This window comes from Mus pahari, chromosome 11, assembly GCF_900095145.1.
Source record: "Mus pahari chromosome 11, PAHARI_EIJ_v1.1, whole genome shotgun sequence".
NCBI classification, from domain to species: Eukaryota; Metazoa; Chordata; class Mammalia; order Rodentia; family Muridae; genus Mus; species Mus pahari.
Genome location: NC_034600.1, coordinates 12,888,441 through 12,905,322, shown reverse-complemented (window position 1 = coordinate 12,905,322; position 16,882 = coordinate 12,888,441). Strand labels below are relative to the sequence as shown.

Below are 16,882 nucleotides of genomic sequence, written 5' to 3'. Positions count from 1 at the left end.
GTGTTTGCATATGTATGTGTTTGTGTGTGTTTTTGTGTATTGCATCTATGTGTGTATTTGTATGCGTGTGTGTTTGTGTTATTTGTGTGTGTGTGTGTGTGTGTATGTGTATGTGTGTGTACAGGTACACAAATGCTGTGGCATGATTGTGGAGCTCAGAGTCTAGTTACCCTCCATTGGTTCACTCTTTTTTTTTTTTAAAGCTTTATTTATTTATTATATGTAATTACTCTGTAGCTGTCTTCAGACACTCCAGAAGAGGGTATCAGATCTTGTTACAGATGGTTATGAGCCACCATGTGGTCACTGGGATTTGAACTCAGGACCTTTGGAAGAGTAGTCGGGTGCTCTTACCCACTGAGCCATCTCACCAGCCCCCATTGGTTCACTCTTATCACCCAGAGGGATCCAGGAGTCCAGCTCAGGTCATCAGCGTTGCATAAAAGCACTTGCCCACCTTATGATGGCTGATTTCTTCTTCTCACTCTCCTCTTTAAATTGAAAATATTTGTCAGTGTATTTGTTTTCCTGGTTTCCCTTCCTCATCTTTCTCAGATCCTCCCCAATTCTCTACCCTTCCCACCAAATATCTTCTTCCTCTCTCTTTAGAAAACAAACAAGCATGAAGGAATACGTACATAGATATATACATGTAAAGGAAAAGAAAAAGAAAAGCACAAGAAACCCAAATGAAACCCTTGGTAACCACCTTGGAAACATAATATACAAACAAAAGACCAGCCGATAAAATACTGCCGAAGCAAAGCAACAGCAGACGAAACCCCACACAGATGCCATGAGATTTGCTCTGTGTTGGTCTTCTACTGCTGGCCATGGGCCTACCTTTAAGTGTGGTTTATAGCCCAGTAAGACTCCAATGGAGAAAACGAATTTTTCCTTTTCATGCATTTGTCAGTGGGAGAGGACTTCTGGATTAGCACTGGAGGCTTGTGTCCACTCCCCCATTAGGTGCTGGAACTTTTGAACTCCCCATCCCTTCGGAGAGAAACTTCCCATTTCCTCTTCTGCACAGATCTCTCAGCCGGGGGTGGGGGTGGGGTGGGAGGTGGAGGACATCACAGTTAAGACTCAGTGTCCCACTCAGTGTCTCTCACTCCGTACATTGTCCAGATGTAGATCTCCATGTTGTTTCTCATCTACTTCTGGAGGAAGCTTCTCTGATGATGGCTGAGTGAGACACAGATTTATGGGCAGAGCAGAATGTCATCAGGAATCATTTTATTGCTGCATTCCCAGAAAGATGGCATTTGGTTTTGATCTAACTCCATGGCCTATCTAGTCCCTGATTCAGGGCCCCCTGAGCAGTGTGCCATGCATTCAGAGTGACTGGAGCTGCTTATGTGCACAGACTGGACTTGTGTGAAGTCTTCATTGCACAGTTTCTCATCAAGCCCAGGTGTCCTTTGTTGAAGTACTAGAGGGGCTGAAATGGAAAAGTACCAGAAACATTGGCACTCTGTCGTGTTTTTTCTGTCTCAGGAATGGAAATGTCCTTTAAATTTCATAACCTGTTTTTCAGAGAAAAATTAAGGACTATATTCCAGATTATGTGTTCAAAGTACGTGCAAACTGTAGACAGTTGCAGCTGTTTCCAAAAGGGGCTTGCACTGAATTTGACAAGGCAATTTACATTACCTTAGGATGCCATTGTGACTGTCTGATCTTGCCTCTGCTGCTTGTATGGAACACAGCAGAGAACCTGCCTTCCATAATTAGATTTTATTTAACTGCATCCACCATTTTGTTGAGTTGTTTTGGCAGTGCATTTATACAGATTTAATTCTAGCACCATGTTATTATAGACAGTCCCTCAGCTAGCAGACAAATTATAGCACCATATTATTATAGACAGTCCCTCAGCATGCTAGCAGACAAATTTGCTCATGGATGGGGATAAGTAAAAAAGACCAGAATCTATGTGTTAGAATATTGGTTTCTGGTTCACATTGTGCTTAACACGGATTTTAAGGAAAATGATTAGTCAGGTGCATACATTCCCAGTGTATTTTTATAGTAGACAAAACAATATGGCATAAAATCATATAAGGGATGATTTATGGTAAAAAAATGTTTCAATAGCTTATTTTTACCCATTGTAATGGTTTAGCTATTTCATGTCAGAAGCCATACAGTGTACAGTTGCTATAGTTTCCATAGAAAATACTCAACCTATTTATCAACTGCCTGGATATTTAAAAATACTATCTAACTTAGAGTGAATGTTCTTCTCACTTGACTAGACAAGAGATTTTTAAAGATATATTTTATTTTTTTAGTTCAGAGAGACTAAAGTGGCAAAGCATAGGGTCTGTCGGGGTCTACACTGGGTCCTCTGTGTATAAGTTATGGCCATTAGCTCGGTGGTTTGGGGGGACTCCTAACAGTGGGAGCGAGTGTGTCTCTGACTCCTTTGCCTGCTCTTGGGATTCTTTTCCTTCCACTGGGTTGCCTTGTGCAGCCTGGATATGAGGGCCTTCGCCCGGTCTGGCTGTTTCTTGTTTTGTCCTGTGTGGCTGTTGTCTGCAGTTTGGCTGTTGCTGACTTCCTCTTTTCTGAAGGGAAATAGAGTGGAGATGTAGCTGGGAAGAAGGCAGGTGGGGGATGCTGGAAGGAGCGAAAGGAGGGAAAACCGTAGTAAGGATGTATTGTAGAAGAATTTATTTTCAATTAAAAGATATAATTTTGCTACTGTGTCTGTATGGGGAGTGGGGAATATGCACATGAACTGTATAATGTCGCAGAGAGATGGTGGCATTGCGTTCTGAGGACCACTTGACTGCTCTGCAAGGGCAGCAAGTGCCCTCGATTACTGAGCTGCCTCTCCCGCTCCAAACTGAGGACTTGCCAAAATTTTCAGGTTCTCCAAAATGAGAAATGGAAATGTTTACAGGAACACTGGCTTTTATTTATATTGACCAAACTTTAAAGAACTTATGAGTTGTAGAATTGTGTTATGGGGCCCATTACAGTTCCAGACAAGGAGCTCCTATTTTTGGATCCTGCATCTTTGCTGAGTAGACATCATTAGAGCTTAAATTACCTGGAGAAATGAAAAAACAAGGGTCTTGGGCCATGGTTCTTGTTTAAGGAGTAAAATGTGTCCACTTACCTATGGGGTGTGACTTGTGAATACGGGGAAGACGGGCATGCCAAGATCTTTCCTCATCAGGCTTAGTTGATTGTCCTGTGTGTGTGTGTGTGTGTGTGTGTGTGTGTGTGTGCACGCATGTGTGTGCATATGTGTCAGAGAGAGATGGATCTTTGTCTGCTTTTCAGGAATGATCCAGATTGCACACAACTACTAAGCCCTATGCCATTTTAACTTAGAGTATGTTGCTGAAAATTGAGGGCCTTGTGCATGCTAGGCAAACACTACCACCTGAGCCATACCTCATCCCTCTTGACTTCATCTTGGAGGAGTATGATACAATGTATTTGTAAATCATATTGTCAGGAAAATGTGCCTAAGTTTGCTTGTTCTCTGATTTTAGAAACATAAAGAATATTGTATTACTAATTCACTATATATTTTATTATATTTATATTCTGAATAGGAAGTGGATACAAAAGAATTAATCGATTGTTCTTGTATTGAAGTTCGATGGGTAGGGATGTAGTCGAAGGAGAAAATATGATCGATACACATTTTTGGAAAAAAATTTTAGAATAAAGTGGCATTGACCACAATATGCCAGCAGGTGGCAGTATAGGATTTTTTTCCCCCCACTCAAAGACAAAGTCAGTCTTGCAGTTAGAATAAGGTTAAAAACTGAAGGATACTGTCAAAGATTTCTTTGGTGTAGCTACAGAGTGCGTACAGATAGCAAATACACATTTGTGAGTATCGGCTTTGTCTTTTGTTCTTGTATTCACATTGCAATGAACAAATTTGTAAGTTAACACCAGAAAGCTTGTATCTACCTGTCCTTGGTAGAAGTACCTTGCTCCCACCCACCAGTTACTTTTAAATGCAGGGGCCATAGAGTTATTTTTCCATCATTACATTTCTGCTAAATAGTAACCTTCCTACTATTAATATAGAAAATTGTGTTTATTGGAATGTCACAGACTTCTTGAGATAAGATTTATATTTTTAGCAGCGTATTTCCCTCAGTGTCAAGTTGTGTTTTTCTCATTTATCTGCAAGGAAACGCTTAAGCAACAAGGTGTGAGAGCACCCAGGTCCAGTGTGGTAGGAAACATAGCCAACAGCCTTTCATGCTGTTGCCAGATATTCTTGGGGAAAACATCTACTTCTATCTTTGGAACTTTTATCTTAGAGTCACATTGCCCTGTGTGCCCTGAGCGGGCTGGTGGCAGGAGGGACAAAGGGCATCTTTGCCAGGCGGGGTTCTCAATTCCAGAGCTTCTGTCGGGAAAAGCAACTCCCCAAATCTAAAAAAAGAACAGAAAGATAACCATGTTTGCTCAGATTAATAAACCTTGCCAACAGGAAAACACTTGATTTCTCTGTTTCTATTTGTCTGGCTTAACTTCATCTTCTGAAGCTGAATAAAGATATCTGTCCAGAGAACCTTCATGTGCACGGCTGTGGTGCAAGCTCTGTGAAGCCTCCCTACGGACTCCCCATGCTCTATGTGACTAGTTCAGAAGTTGAAACACTTAAGTGCTTACTTGTTTGTTTTTTACTTTATTTTTGTCAGCCAGTGGATGTGCATGGATTTTAACTTCGTCTTTCTTTTCTTCGTGAAGGCAGAAAAGAATTTTATGTTAAGTCTGAGGACTATTATTTAGAATTCAGTAAAAGTTGGGCTGTTTATCACACTGCGGCATTCAGGAACATCATTGTACAATGTCTGTTTTCCAGGAATGATCCAGATTGCACACAACTCCTAAAAGACTGTCCCTAAGTCTGAGCCCTGTGCCATTTTAGCTTTGAGTATCTATCGTCTTGGAGACTTTCTAAAGATCACTGACTGCAAGACTGAACCCAAAGCCATATATGATTCCAAAACCCTGTCGCCTTCCAGTCAGACAGGACTTAACTTCCCAAGTAACTTGACCTGTGGCATTGAAACTGTTAAAATAAGAAAGACATGTCTAGGGCCCCAAATGTTATTAACTAAGAACTCTGTCTGCCTGTCTATCTATTACCTAACTATATACATACATATCTATGTGTGTATGTATGTGTGTTTCTATGTATGTATATATCTCTATCTACCATCTATCTATCTACTATCTATGTGTCTGTCTGTCTGTCTGTCTATCATCTTCATCATCATCATCAGGTTGTCTGTTACCTGCCTGTTTTAGGTCAGTTGAAGCAGAGTAAGATAAAGTGTTATAAATAGAGAGAGTTTTCCTTTAGCCAGGACCTCTGGCTACTCATTAATCTGACTGGATCTTGTTCTCTTTACTTTCGCTAGTAAAACCAAAAAAAGTTTCAAGAGTTTAAATAATAGAATCAAATTTAGATCGTGCTTTGAACTAGCAACTGGAGCTGTAGCAAGGTTTGTCGTTCAGAAGAATATTGTGACTACATGTTGTGCAGATAGAACTAGATCAAACGCTTCCTAACCTTCAGTGTAGGCCGTCTGTTCAAGTTCAGATTCTGATCCTGTTATCAGAGAGAGGGCTGTCTCATCCTGTTTGTGAGGGACCGGAACAGGCTGGAGGAACCTCCCCGTTCATGCCTCTGCCTGTGGCCACTGCTACTGTCACTCACTAGTACCTCTACATGTCTGCATAAGGAAATCATCCTAAGAAAACCCATTAACTTTCAATTTTATTTAAGAATAAAAAAGAAATAATTTTCTTTAAAACTGCTTTTAGCCATTTATTGTTTTGGGGGAAGGTCTCTAAGGTCAACTTTTTTTTTTTCGTGTGTGTACATTTATAGCAAGCATGTGTATATGTGTGCTTTCATGTGTGTGTGTGTGTGTGTGTGTGTGTGTGTGTGTGTGTGTGTGTGCACATGTGCGCATACCTGCGTGCACACATGGAGGACAAAGGCTGATGCCAGGAATCTTTTCTGATCCCCATTTCACAATATTCAGCGAGGCCGGTCGCTCAGTCAACTCAGGGAACTGATAGGGCGAGAGTCTTGATAAGCTGCTCCCTCCCTCTGGGTATCCCTGTCTCTCCAGTCCATGGTTGGAGTTATAGGTGACCGTGCTGACCAGATAGCATTTGCATGTGTTCAATCTCGATTCTAATCTTGCTTGCATGTCAAATGACGTAACTGCTGAGCCACCCCTCCAGACACTCATGTTTCCTTTTTGCCTTTTAATTGATCCATAATTGCACTCGTATTTGTGAGTACCATGTGACTCAGTGTATGTACATGTACATGTATGTAATGTTTAATAATGAGGAGATGAGGGTGAGCATCTCCCAAGCACATCCTCATATGCTCCTTTAGTAGGTTGAAATGGATAGCACAGTATTGCAGACGAGAGTTCTAATTGCTCCCGTCTTCCTGCGTCCTGGGACCTGTTGTTCAGCCTGTCCTTAACTGTCCTTTTCTATCCTTCTGAACTCTGGTAACTATGTTTCTATTCTCTGCCTTTGTTTTGTTTTCTTTTTTTTTTAATTAGATATTTTCTTCATTTACATTTCAAATGCTATCCTGAAAGTCCCCTATACGCTCCCCCCCCCCCGCCTTGCTCCTCAACCCACCTACTCACTCTTCCTGGCCCTGGCATTCCCCTGTACTGGGGCATATAATCTTCCCAGGGCCTCTCCTCACATTGATGGCCAACTAGGCCATCCTCTGCTATATATGCAGATAGAGACACAAGCTCTGGGGTTACTGGTTAGTTCATATTGTTGTTCCTCCTATAGGGTTGCAGCCCCCTTTAACTCCTAGGGTACTTTTTCTAGCTCCTTCACATGGACCCTGTGTTCCATCCAATAGCTGACTGTGAGCATCCACTTCTGTATTTGCCAGGCACTGGCATAGCCTCACAAGAGATAGCTATATCAGGGTCCTGTCAGCAAAATTTTGCTGGCATACGCAATAGTGTCTGGGTTTGGTGGTTGTTTATGGGATCGATCCCCAGGTAGGGGATCCTCCTCCCCCTCCTCCTCCTCTAGATGGTCATTCCTTCCATCTCAGCTCCAAACTTTGTCTTTATAAGTCCTTTCATGGGTATTTTGTTACCCATTCTAAGAAGGAACAAAGTATCCACACTTTGGTCTTCCTTCCTCTCCAGTTTCATGTGTTTTGCAAATTGTATATTGGGTATTCTAAGTTTCTGGACTAATATCCATTTATCAGTGAGGATATATCATATGTGTTCTTTTGTGATTGGGTTACCTCACTCAGGATGATATCCTTCAGATCCATCCATTTGCCTAAGAATTTTATAAATTCATTATTTTAATTGCTGAGTAGTACTCCATTGCGTAAATGTACCACATTTTCTGTATCCATTCCTCTGTTGAGGGACACCTGGGTTCTTTCCAGTTTCTGCCTATTATAAATAAAGCTGCTACGAACATAGTGGAACATGTGTTTTTATTACAAGTTGAAAAATCTTCTGGGTACATGCCCAGGAGAGGTATTGCTGGCTCTTCCAGTAGTACTATGTCCAATTTTCTGAGAAACTGCCAGACTGATTTCCTTTTACAAGCTTGCAATCCCACCAGCAATGAAGCAATGTTCCCTTTTCTCCACATCCTTGCCAGCATCTGCTGTCACCTGAATTTTTGATCTTAGCCATACTGACTGGTGTGAGGTGGAATTTCAGGGTTGTTTTGATTTGCATTTCCCTGATGATTAAGGATGTTGAACATTTTTTTCAGGTGCTTCTCAGCCATTCAGTATTCCTCAGTTGAGAATTCTTTGTTTAGCTCCGTACCCCATTTTTAATGGGGTTATTTGATTTTCTGGAGTCCAGCTTCTTGAGTTCTTTGTATAATTGGAAATTAGTCCCCTATCAGATTTAGGATTGGTAAGGAACCTTTCCCAATATGTTGGTGGCCTTTTTGTCTTATTGACAGGGTCTTTTGCCTTACAGAAACTTTGCAATTTTATGAGGTCCCATTTGTCAATTCTCGGTCTTACAGCACAAGCCATTGCTGTTCTGTTCAGGAAATTTTCCCCTGTGCCCATGTCTTCGAGGCTTTTTCCCACTTTCTCCTCTATAAGTTTCAGTGTCTCTGGTTTCATGTCGCCTTCCTTGAGCCACTTAGACTTGAGCTTTGTACAAGGAGATAAGAATGGATCAATTCGCATTTTTCTACATGATAACCACCAGTTGTGCCAGCACCATTTATTGAAAATGCTGTCTTTTTTCCACTGGATTGTTTTAGCTCCCTTGTCAAAGATCAAGTGACCATAGGTGTGTGGGTTCATTTCTGGGTCTTAAATTCTATTCTATTGATCTACCTGTCTGTCGCTCTACCTGTATCATGCAGTTTTTAATCACAATTAATCTGTAATACAGCTTGAGGTCAGGCAAGGTGATTCCACCAGAGGTTCATTTATTGTTGAGGATGTTTTTTGCTATCCTAGGTTTTTTATTATTCCAGATGAATTTGCAAATTGCCCTTTCTAACTCTGTGAAGAATTGAGTTGGAATTTTGATGGGGATTGCATTGAATATGTAGATTGCTTTCAGCAAGATAGCCATTTTTACTATATTAATCCTGNCAATCCATGAGCATGGGAGATCTTTCCAACTTCTGAAATCTTCTTTGATTTCTTTCTTCAGAGACTTGAAGTTCTTACCATACAGATCTTTCACTTGCTTAGAGTCACATCAAGGTGTTTTATATTTTTTGTGACTATTGTGGAGGGTGTTGTTTCCATAAATTCTTTCTCAGCCTGTTTATCCTTTATGTAGAGGAAGGCCACTGATTTCTTTGAATTAATTTTATATCCAGCTACTTTGCTGAAGGTGTTTATCAGGTTTAGGAGTTCTCTGGTGGAATTTTTTGGGATCACTTATATATACTATCATATCATCTAAAATAGTGATATTTTGACTTCTTCCTTTCCAATTTATATCCCTTTGATCACCATTTGTTGTCTAATTGCTCTGGCTAGGACTTCAAGCACTATATTGAATAGGTAGGGAGAGAATGGGAAGCCTTGTCTAGTCTCTGAATTTAGTGGGAGTACTTCAAATTTCTCTCCATTTAGTTTGATGTTGGCTACTGGTTTGCTGTATATTGCTTTTACTAGGTTTAGGTATGGCCTTGAATTACTTATTTTTCTAAGACTTTTATCATAAAGGGGTATTGGATTTTTCAAATGCTTTCTCAGCATCTAATGAGATGATCATATGGTTTTTTTCTTTGAGTTTGTTTATATAGTGAATTATATTGACGGATTTCTAGATATTGAACCATCCCTGCATCTCTGGAATGAAGCCTACTTGATCATGATGGACGATTGCTTTGATATGTAATTGGATTCGGTTTTCTAGAATTTTATTGAGTATTTTTGTGTCGATATTCATAAGAGAAATGGTCTGAAGTTCTCTTTCTTTGTTGGGTCTTTGTGTGATTTATGTATCATAGTAACTGTGGCTTCATAGAACGAATTGTGTAGAGTACCTTCTGTTTCTATTTTGTTGAATAGTTTGAAGAGTATTGGTATTAAGTCTTCTATGAAGGTCTGAATGAACTCTGCACTAAACTCATCTGGTCCTGGGTTTTTTTTGGTTGGGAGCCTCTTTTTTTTTTTTTTTTAATTTTTTTCTTTTTGTTTTGTTTTGGTTTTTCAAGACAGGGTTTCTCTGTGTAGCCCTGGCTGTCCTGGAACTCACTCTGTAGACCAGGCTGGCCTCGAACTCAGAAATCCTCCTGCTTCTGCTTCCTAAGTGCTGGGATTAAAGGCGTGTGCCACCGCCACCTAGCATTGGTTGGGAGACTATTAATGACTGTTTCTATTTCTTTAGGGGAAGTTGGACTGTTTAGATCATTTATCTGATCCCGACTTAACTTTGGTACCTGGTATCTGTCTAGGAAATTGTCCATCTCATGCAGATTTTCCAGTTTTATTGAGTACAGGCTTTTGTAGTAGAATTTGATGATTTTTTTTAATATTTCCTCAGTTTCTGTTGTTATACCTCAGTTTTCACTTCTGATTTTGTTAATTAGGATACTGTCTCTATACCCTCTAGTTAGTCAGGCTAAGGGTTTATCTGTTTTGTTGATTTTCTCAAAGAACCAGATCCTGGTTTGGTTGATTCTTTGAATAGTTCTTTTTGATTTCTCTTGTTTGGTTTCAGCCCTGAGTTGATTATTTCCTGCCATCTGTGCCTCTTGGGTGAATTTGCTTCTTTTTGTTCCAGAGCTTTCAGATGTGCTGTCGACCTGCTAGTGTATGCTCTCTCTAGTTTCTTTTTGGAANCACTCAGAGCTATGAATTTTCCTCTCAGGAATGCTTTCATTGTGTTCCATAAGTTTGGGTATGCTGTCACTTCATTTTCATTAAACTCTAAAAAGTCTTTAATTTCTGTCTTTATTTCTTCTTTGACCAAGTTATCATTGAGTAGAGTGTTTTTCAGCTGCCACGTGTATGTGGACTTTCTATTGTTTATATTGTTATTGAAGATCAGCCTTAGTCCGTGGTGATCTGATAGAATGCATCCGATTATTTCAATCATCTTGTATCTGTTGAGGCCTGTTTTGTGACTGATTTGGAGTTTGGTCAGTTTTGGAGAAGGTACCATGAAGTGCTGAGAAGAAGATATATCCTTTTGTTTTAGGATAAAATGTTCTATAGATATCTATTAAGTTCATGTGTTTCATAACTTCTGTTAGTTTCACTGTGTCTCTGTTTAGTTTCTGTTTCCATGATCTCTCCATTGTTAAGAGTGGGGTCCCACATTATTGTGTGTGGTGCAATGTGTGCTTTGAACTTTAGTAAAGTTTCTTTTATGAATGTGGATACCCTTGCATTTGGAGCATAAATGTTCAGAATTGAGAGTTCATTTTGGTAGATTTTTACCTTTGATAAGTATGAAGTGTCCCTCCTTATCTTTTTTGATAACTTTAGAAAGTCAATTTTATTTGATACTAGAATGGCTACTTCAGCTTGTTTCTTGGGATTATTTGCTTGGAAAATTGTTTTCCAGCCTTTACTCTGAGGTAGTGTCTGTCTTTGTCACTGAGGTGAGTTTCCTGTATACAGCAAAATGTTGGGTCCGAGTTAGGTAACCAGTCTGGCATTCTATGTCTTTTTATTGGGGAATTGAGTCCATTGATAGTGAGATATTAAGGAAAAATAGTTGTTGCTTCCTGTTTTTTTTTTTGTTGTTGTTGTTGTTAGAGTTCTAATTATGTTTATGTGGCTGTCTTCTTTTAGGTTTGTTGAAGGATTACTTTCTTGCTTTCTCTAGGGTTTAGTTTCCTTCCTTGTATTGGAGTTTTCCCTTTATTATCCTTTGAAGGGCTGGATTTGTGGAAAGATATTGTGTAAATTTGGTTTTGTCATTGAATACCTTGGTTTCTCCATCTATGGTAATTGAGAGTTTTGCTGGACATAGTAACCTGGGGTGGCATTTGTGCTGTCTTAGAGTCTATATGACATCTGTCCAGGATCTTCTGGCTTTCACATTCTCTGGTGAGAAGTCTGGAGTGATTCTGTTAGGTCTCCCTTTATGTTACTTGACCCTTTTCCCTTACTGAGTTTAATATTCTTTCTTTGTTTTGTGCATTTGGTATTTTTATTATTATGTTATAGGAGAAATTTCTTTTCTGGTCCTAACTCTTTGGACTTCTGTAGGCATCTTCTTTGTTCACAGGCATCTCTCTCTTTAGGTTAGGGACGTTTTCTTCTATAATTTTGTTGAAGATATTTACTATCCCTTTAAGTTGGAAATCTTCACTCTTTTCTATACCTATGATCCTTAGCTTTGGTCTTCTCATTGTGTCCTGGGTTTCCTGGATGTTTTGAGTTAGGATCTTTTTGCATTTTGCATTTTCTTTTTTCTTTTCTTTTTTAAAATATTATCTTCTGCACCTGAGATTCTCTCTTCTATTTCTTGTATTCTGTTGGTGATTCTTGCATCTATGGCTCCTGACTTCATTCCTATGTTTTTTATCTCCAGTGTTGTCTCCCTTTCTGATTATTTTAGATCCTGGATGTTTTGTTCAATACTTCACCTGTTTTTGTTTTTTGTTTGTGTGTGTGTGTGTGTGTTCTTCTGTAAATCTTTAAGGGATTTTTTTTATTTCCTCCTAAAGCCTTCTTGTTTACCTCTGATCTCCTGTATTTCTTTAAGGGAGATATTTATGTCCTTCTTAAAATCATCTATCAGCATCATGAGATATGATTTTAAATCTGAATCTTGCTTTTCTGGTGTGTTGGGGGTAATCAGGACTTGCTCTGGTGGGAGTGCTGGGTTCTCTGATGATGCCAAGTAGTCTTGGTTTTTGTTGGTAAGATTCTTGAGTTTGCCTTTCATCATCTGGCAATCTCTCATGTTAGATGTTCTTGCTGTCTCTACAAAGAGCTTCTTCTTCCTGTGGGCCTGTAAGCCTATATCAGCACTTCTAGGAGATTATCTCTCTCCTTGCTAGACCTGTGCATAGAGGGCTGTGGAACAGCCCCACCTCCTGGGTACAGATGAAGACAGAAAGCACCCTGTCCCAGCTGCTCTGCTGCTTCTGCAGCCTGTGTGCTCCTGGCTGGGCCCACTTTACGTAGTCACAGGAGAGAAAATGGCAATCTCTCCTGAGTCCTAGGGTCAGAGCACTTCCTGGAGACAAGCTCTCCTCTGGCAGGAATGGTGCACAGAGCAACTTCTTCCTTCTTTTTCCTCGCTTCTCCCGTGGTCCCTGCCTGAGACCCTAACCCAGGACCTCCAGCTCCATCTATTTCTTTTTCCCAGCTACAGACTATAGACATTTTTATTAACCAATCAGGGATAACTTGGAGGTTAAGGTTTACACAACAAAAGCTGGTATAGTAAGGATTTGCTCTGTTGGAGAAACTAGTTCTTGGGATACAGCATTTAGTATTTGAATGCATAGCAGTACCAGACCAACTCTCTACATAGCTTTAAAAGGTCCCAAAGAGGAATCCTACCTTACTATCATTGGTTGGAAACTTAGCCAATAGTGATGGAAATGAAGAGTTCAAAGGAATAAAAACTGATAAAAATCATCTTGTTTGCATTGTGGAAGTATGATTTCCTGTTTCTTTAAATCAATAATAAGAATACACTGAAGATTTTATCTAATTTAATAAACTTTAATGTAATAATTACTAAGTAGGATATAAGATAATGACATAAGATAGGTATAGTGTTATTCTCATGTGTCAGATGAAGAAGTTGTATCAGATTTTAATTCCATGTCGTGACCACATGGTGGTAACAGAGCTGGGCTTTGATCACAGCTGCTACTCTGAAATTCTGCCTCAGAAAAGAGATAGTCATCAAATTTATCACTAAAGGAGGAAGATAATATAAGGTGGGCATGGATGGGTCATTTCCTTTTAATAGCATAGAAAAAGTTGGATGGCTTATTAACTGGAAATGGGCATAGTTTGGTGTTTTGTGGCTTTAATGGTTCCATAGTACATTCAAGCTGATAGATAAGCTATTTCTTGTATCAATGTCTTGATGCTGTCCTGTAAAACCTTTGAGGATTCTGTGAGCTATCAATGCCTTTAGAGGGTATTGCTTCCTGTGTTCTAGAGGTGGTGAATACTGTTATCATTCCTATATTACAGACTGGAAAATAAGGCTTAAGAAGTAGAAGATTAATTTCCTGCCTGTAACAACCGAAGAGTGTTAAAGAAAAAGGAATTTCTATCAAAGTCTGCATGGCTAGAAAACCCAGATTTTTGATGGAGTAAAAAAGGTCACTTGAATAATTAGAATATAAAGAATATTTTGAAACCAAGGGAGGAAAGGATAGCTCTACTGTGAGAGATTATTCGTCAAGTCCAAAAAAAAAAAGAACAATGTCCCTAGAAACCTATGCAAAACATGGGAAGTAGAAAAGATTAAAGAGTAATGGGTTGCAAAGGGATCAAAATGGCTGTCATAGCAAATGGGAGAGACCTGACTGCGTCCTGGGGAATCACCACTGACAGAAGCTGCGATACCAAGGGCAACAGCTGCTCCTACTTCTCTTCCTCCTCCTCTGGGGGCTTTGACCTTAGAAGCTTATTGAAGGAAACTGGCTCCTATATCTGCTACCAAGGGACAGGTCCATACTACCTCATTTGCAAGTTCTAAACAAGAAATGACATATAATGTAAGGTGGGTATGACGGGACCATTTCCTTTAACTTCAGTAGGAAAGGTTGGAAGGTTTATTAGCTAGAAATGAGCAGTTTGGAGCTCTGTGAGAGTTATAGAGTTTAGTGACTTTCTCTTTGCTCAGTTCTAGTCATATAATTTGATCACTTTGATTAAAAAATAGTTTAATAAATCACTCACTCCTAAGTTATGTGCCAAACCTAGTAGCATTGTAGCTAGGGCAAGATTAAAGCTGCAGCGGTCTCCCTGGTCCTTGGACCCTAGTCTCTCTGATTGTGGTGGATATTGTGGTGACTGACTGATTTTATTATTCTTGAGGCAGAGGCAGGAGGGTCTTTGGTTGGAGACTAGCCTGCACCGTTTAGTGAGACCCTGACTCATAAGACAAAACCAAAACCACATTTTTATAATGCCACATCATTTTTGTTATTATTATTAACAGTTTATACAGCTTTTATAAGAAAAACATTGTGAGGTGTGCTTGGGTAAAATTATAATGCTTCGGGTATAAAATGACATCAATTTGAGTATTGATAAAAATACTAATTTCAAGAAAGAAGTGTGACACACACAGGCACACACACTGCATTTATTTTTGTGTTTAATTTTAGTATACATTTTCCCCTTTTACATCAAGTCTGTCTTTTTCAGAATGTTTCAATAATAAAATCCAGTTTCCTTTTCTGCACAAACTTTGAAAATTTAACTCAAAGAGACTGTTCTCACTAAATTGAAAACAAGTGGACAGTGAAGTTATAAAAATAGTTCCATGGTCACACTACTGGGAAATTCAAACTTTCCCAAGTGCTGAAGCAGCAAAGCAACAGAAGGAGTGAGTAACGCTTTGAATGAGACTACAGTGACATTATCATGTTTGCAACATGGCTTTTGTTACTAGGAAAATTCGTGAGGCAAATCCAGAGTTTACCAGAAAATACCAGTTTGGAGTCTTCTATTACAGCCTCAGAAACATAAGCTATCCTTGACTTTTAGAAGGCTTCTTTTGATGTGTCTAACAAGACGAGAAAAATGTTTTGTGAACTTTTAATGATAGCCTTAAAGGACTTTAAACAACAAATATGCAAGTGTCTGGTTTTAGAATCAGGAGGACTGATGAGTAACATCCCTGAATTGAAAAACAATCAAAAGAGTGGGAAAGTCTGCCTTGCAGAGCCTCTAGGAAACTAGATGGTGACTCTTGTTCAGTAACCATGAAACGGGACCTCAGACTCTCTGGCTGGCAGTGTAGAGCAGGAGTGACTGCTCTACCACCCACCTTCAGCTTGCTGGGACTCTCCTGCACCCTAACCTTACCCAGCAGTGCCGTGTGTCCTCTTGGAGAGCTAGAGCAGCTTCTCCACACTTAGATGTTGTCTTTAGTCATCTGTGAGAACTGTGACAGCTTTGTAACTGTGCCCCTCTTTCCCTCCCTCCACAGCTCAGTCTGATAAGCTCCTTTCCACCCCTTGATGGACTGGCCACAAGGCTTTCTTGTTCTCTGTTGTTGGTGATTGTGCATTATCAGTGATTTGTCTTTTAAATAAGATATTTTCCTTCTAGTCAGAATATTTTCCGTATTTGTGTCCTTATTGCTTGTGTGGAATTGTTTGATCTTAAAAAAGTGGATATGTGCAATAGTCATGTTTATTAAAGTATGTATATGTCTGTGTACTAATAAGTGGAGTGGGTTTGGGTATGTAAATACACACTTGAAAGTTGAAATAGGCATATATATGCCTATTTCATATATATTATATAAAAATATATATTAAAATATATTTTATATATTTAATATATATTTCATATATTATATAATATATATATATATATATATATATATATATGCCCCCTTTCTTTTAATTGATAGGACCTGGCTCTCTTTTGTGACACCCTAGAATTCCATTTTACAAGCGGGACTCTCCTGAGTTAAATGCTCTGCCAAGAGAGAGTGCTATGTCAAGTTGGCTGTTCACCTGGTAGGACTCTAAGCTCCTGTGGGAAGAGACTACTTTTTTCTATATCACATACTATGCCAAAAGGTCATAAACATAAGACAGGCTTTCCTATAGGCCTGCCCCTCTGGCTGGGCCCAAGCATGCCATCTCCCGAGAACATATACTCTGTGTTCTGCCAGGAGCGGGGAGGAGCTTGGTTCCAAACACCATGTTTTGGTTCTAAGGGTGAATGTGGTTGCCAAACTAAAACATTTGTAGGTTACATGTCAACAACCAAGAGGGTTTTGTGCCAAACTTCATCTGCGAATGAGAGCATATGCATATGATCTCAGGGGTTTCGGTGAGAAGGAAGAAATGTGGGAGCTCACCCAAGTCTTCTGTTTGTTCTCTTGCCCTTCTAGTTAAGGCTGAGTGTAAGTAAATATTTGAGGGGGGCTGAGCCAAGCATGTCAACTTTCCGAAGTATGAATTTCCTTTAAAATATATACTGGAAGAGTTTAATCATCTTTGAAAATTAAATGAACTCTCTTTGTCCTTAGAGAGTGTAGTCTAGTCTGTTTATTCGTCTTCAGTCTCTAGATTCATCCAACCCACATCTGCTAGGGTAGCCCACAAACTGCTCCCTGTTGCTCTATTCTGATGTCTCTGTCTTCACTCCTCTCTTCCTTTCCTCTCTTCCTCTCTTCCTCTCTCTCTCTCTCTCTCTCTCTCTCTC

General features: G+C 39.5%; 1 protein-coding gene across 1 annotated transcript in view; it reads left to right on the top strand.

Moving 5' to 3' along the window:
• Positions 1–16,882, top strand: part of Adgrv1 (adhesion G protein-coupled receptor V1) — a 510,986-nt gene that overhangs the window by 220,370 nt on the left and 273,734 nt on the right. The window lies entirely within an intron of this gene.